Here is a 4110-nt window from a genome sequence, read left to right on the forward strand (position 1 = left end):
ATTTTCTTCCTCGCCTTTTTTTTTTAAGGGCTCTGAAAATCAATGCTATGCTCCACTACCATCCATCTTTATATAGTAATAAATTAAGTGGGAGGTATTGATATTTTTGACTGAGCTTTTAAAATTTACATACTAATGACAATTATACCCTTGTGACTGTTGATTTCTGCTGGTGTTTACTGTTTGTGATTCGGGAAAGAGGCAGCTGAGTTTCGCCTGTTTGCTCTGATGTTCCTGAGTGTCTCAAAGCCCCGCTCCACGTCTCAGATGGAGATTGAGGTCAGCTGGAAACTGGGTCCCAAGGACAGGAGAGCTCAGGAAAGCCTCACCCTCCAGAAGTTCTGTAAAAACTCAACCAAGCGCAAGGTTGCAGGACCTCAGGCTTGGCAATAAATGCTGTGGAACTGAGTAGAGTTCTATCAAAATACCATACAATGGTGAGCAATGGCCCTCGCCAATCAGCACTGGACAGGGATGTCCTGGGGGTCCTTTTGCCTTGCCAGATGTTAACCCTTTAGGCGCTGAATTATGGGAAGGGTGGAAGCTCTGGGGAAAGGCCAGGGCAATGAGCAACCGGGGGTTGAGGGTAATGGCTGTTTAGCAACTGGTAGAGAATATCTCGATACTTAATACTGATGCAGACTGGGTGCATTTTAGCTCTGGATGTGAACCCCCCCTCCCCCCACATACACACCACCACAGCCACACACATGGTTAGAAATCTTGAGGTCACAGAAGTATTGTATGCCCTTTCCATTCCTTAAGAAAAAAAAATAATAAATGAGAATTTTGAAACCCTGACATGGAGTGCCTTGCTTGCCTGGTACTTACAAACTATTTCTGGTAAATTCTGGGTTTGGACAGAAATGTAGACAACCACTGCCTGTCCCCCCCCCCCCCCCCACCTTGCCTTCTCCCTCTTTCAAGATAGGCTAAGGGCATCTTCTCAGCATCTGGCAAGTGTTTGTTGTGAAACAGAGACAAAGGCCTAGTGGAGAGAGAATTAAAGGAGCAAGGTCAGGGCCACTGTATGATTTTATCTGATGAGGCCAAATCCCTCGGGCCAATCGGAGCACTACCCACAGGGAGAGATGGCCAGGAAAAATACCAACAAACTGGCATAAAGGCCCCAACTTCATTTAAACAATTATGTCGGGCACCGGGACAGCCTTGAAGCTAACAAGTTTATTCGCAGAGATTAATTTGTCAGTAATATTGATTGTTGGAGGCCTGTTTCATTCTATTTAAGATTCCACGAGGCACAGAAAGCAGCCACTCGTGTGTGGTTTTTCCCTCTAGAATTTCCAGGATGTTGGGGAGGCAACTCCGGGAGATGCCGGCCGAGCAGCAAGTTCTGTCAAATGAGATAGGCCAAGCCGATCCCCAGGGCAAGGTGGGTGGGTTTTGTTTACATTTCGCGGAGGCAGCAATAAATTGTTTGTTTACACACGGGGGTCCTTTTCTCCCCCCCCTCCCTTCCCTTACTCGGGTCACCCAGCGGGCCAGGCGCCTAGCATGGAGAGGAGCCCGTGGAGCTTTCCAGATGCAACCCTGAAGTCATTATGCAGGATTATCCAAATATTAAGGCTGCTGAAAGTTCGCCTTCTCTGGTTTCCTGCTGCATGGAGATTGCTCTGTTACATCCAACTGTCCAGGAAGTGCCTTTGCAAGAGTGTCTGCAAAGAAAGGACAGAACACACGAGAGGTGTGGAGGAGAACTCACTTTCATCAGAGGATCGGCTTTCAGGCTGGTTTGGGAGCCCAGAGCATTATTGTATTACACGCTGCACTGAAATGCGCCTTGTTCCGCTTCCTTCTTCCCCCCTCGCCTTTCTTTCCTTTGAGTGTTTTCGAAAGAAAAGAGGTTTTTTTTTTTTTTTTCCTTCCAAATTGCGCTGGGAGGCAAATTCTTGAACGGTGTAATAGAAAATGTTAGACAATATTCCTTACCGGAGCTATTGACATTTTGGATAGTTGTGACGCTTTGATTTTTCTCAAAACATATGGATCAAGCCTGGCTGCATTATTGGACAGGAAGTCCTGATGAAAGGCCTTCCTTTATCTTTCTTTGTATTTCCCCCCCTCTGTTTGTTCATGGCTTTCTCTCTGAATATAATCGTGGTTTTCTTAAGCTGTCCGGGGAGTCGTTATTGCCTTACTAAATATTTTATGGTTCACAGCACACCATACCTGCCAACTGCCTCTTATTTGCTGTCAAAAATAAAGGGTTCATCCTTCGGAGTGGGGAAGAAAAAGAGAGCCAGTTTATTCTATTGTCTTTATTTTAAAGTTTCTCATATGCACCAAATGCATGGAGACACTGGAAATCCAGGAGTGGTGCCTTTCATTTGCCGGGGACACGGCTGGCCATTTATTTATTTATTTGCGGCTTATTTATTTATTTGCCGCGCACTCTTTTCTATGATTCCCAGCCCTTGTTTCTTTGCAGTTTCCCGTCCTATTTGTTCAAAAGGGAAAAGTTCAAAGCGACTCTGTCAGCTGAGGGAGAAGCCTGCTGAATACTAACCCTCCAGCGCCCGCCTGCGCTGACCTTGAGAGAGGAGCAGTAAACGGTCCCATTGCAAACCCGCATGTGTGTTTTGTTAGACCAGGTCGGGAGGGGTCAGGGCTCACCTGAGGCCAGCCGAGCCGCCGACCTGCCCGAGCAGCGGGGTAATGCATTTTTAAAAGGGACATTCTCGACTCTGAATGGGCCTAATATGGTCTCTGTTTAAAACCCTGTCAGAATCCCAAGCACACACTCCATAAAATATAAATAAGTACTTACTGTTTGCAGATGTTGCTTGTTTTTCATAATGTTTGTATTTGAAGTCTCGAATCCTCACTTCCTGTCAGGTTCCCCCATGCCTCTCTCCTCCTGTTTCTGAAGGAACAAGGGAGAACTTCAGATCGCAATTTCTCAATGAAGACACTTTCTGCCAAGTCTGTCAGCGTCCCTGGTACAATTAGCATCCTTCTCTCTCTCCCTCTTTCTCTCTGTCTGTCTGTCTCTCTCTCTCAACACTGAGATTTATTTCTCGCCAATTTTACATGGGCCACGGAGAGCCACGTCTCTTGTTGGTGCCTTTGCAAGGGGCTCCAGGCTCAGGAAGGTGTGATTTTTTTTTTTTTTTTTTTTTTTTTTTTTTTTTTTTTTTTTTTTTTTTTTTTTTTTTTTTTTTTGAGGCCCAGAAACGCGAGGCTGTTAAGTCAACCGGCCTGTAACTACACACTTGGATTAATTGGAGAGAATTAGGGAAAAGACTATGGGGAAGCGCCATCATCGTTCCTGGGGAAATCCGGAGATGGGGCCTCCTATGTCTTTGCCATGTTGATCCCGAGAGCGCCGGTGATAAATTCAGTGCAGGTGTCTGATTAATTTATATGTGCGTTTGGCCGCGTCTGCACCGCCCGGCCCCTGAACCTGACCCCTCGATTTTTACCAGGGTCCTTCTCAGGCCTTTCCGGAGCTGCCCCGAGCTTACCCCTGCTCCCAACCCGCTCTGAAGGGCCCGGATGAGAGCCCGAGGGAGGTTCCATCTCTCTCTCTGTGCCCGTGGACCCCTTCTGGGCCTCCTGTCTCCCTTCTCGTTTCCTGCCTGCTGCCCCAGTGGGGGTGGTGGGTGACAGGTGGGACTGGCCGCATCTTTTTGCATGACAAAGCCAGCTGGCCGTTTATTCCAGAGTCCCCGGTGGACAATGCGTGGAGAGGGCTGGGGAAGTCGCTTTTTGTTGCGTAGCCCTCCCACGATCCAGCTGAACATTTTAATAACCCACTCTCTGCACCACCCCCCCCCACCATGAGAACTTGGAAAGCAACGTGTGAGCCCTCCCCGCAAAGCCACGGACTTGCAGAAATCAGCATTTAGGCATATGTTTATTTACTTTTTTTTTTCCACCGTGTAGGGAGTCCTCTGGTTAAAAAGGCGAGCACAGCCCTTCCTCTCCAACCCCGTCCATTCTTTGCTTACAAAGTAGTAGTGTAGAAGGGCCGCTCTGTGAGGTCCCCGCTGTGCCTTATTTCTCAGGTCCCCAGTTTTGAAGCCAGTGGTCATCCATGTCCTCAAGGACAGAGCCCAGATCCCTGTTAAGGATCAGAGACTCCCCTTC

The 4110-nt window shown here is 47.7% G+C and overlaps 1 long non-coding RNA gene across 1 annotated transcript; it reads right to left on the reverse strand.

Moving 5' to 3' along the window:
* Window positions 1–1167: 1167 nt before the first annotated feature.
* Window positions 1168–2970, reverse strand: LOC109270917 (uncharacterized). The gene is made up of 2 exons (XR_002081738.2): window positions 2789–2970; window positions 1168–1676 (listed from the first exon to the last, which is right to left on the reverse strand). It is a non-coding gene; the product is annotated as an uncharacterized LOC109270917 (long non-coding RNA).
* Window positions 2971–4110: the final 1140 nt, after the last annotated feature.

The sequence above is a fragment of the Panthera pardus genome, unplaced genomic scaffold, assembly GCF_024362965.1.
Source record: "Panthera pardus isolate Hobbes unplaced genomic scaffold, ASM2436296v1 HiC_scaffold_18, whole genome shotgun sequence".
NCBI lineage: Eukaryota > Metazoa > Chordata > Mammalia > Carnivora > Felidae > Panthera > Panthera pardus.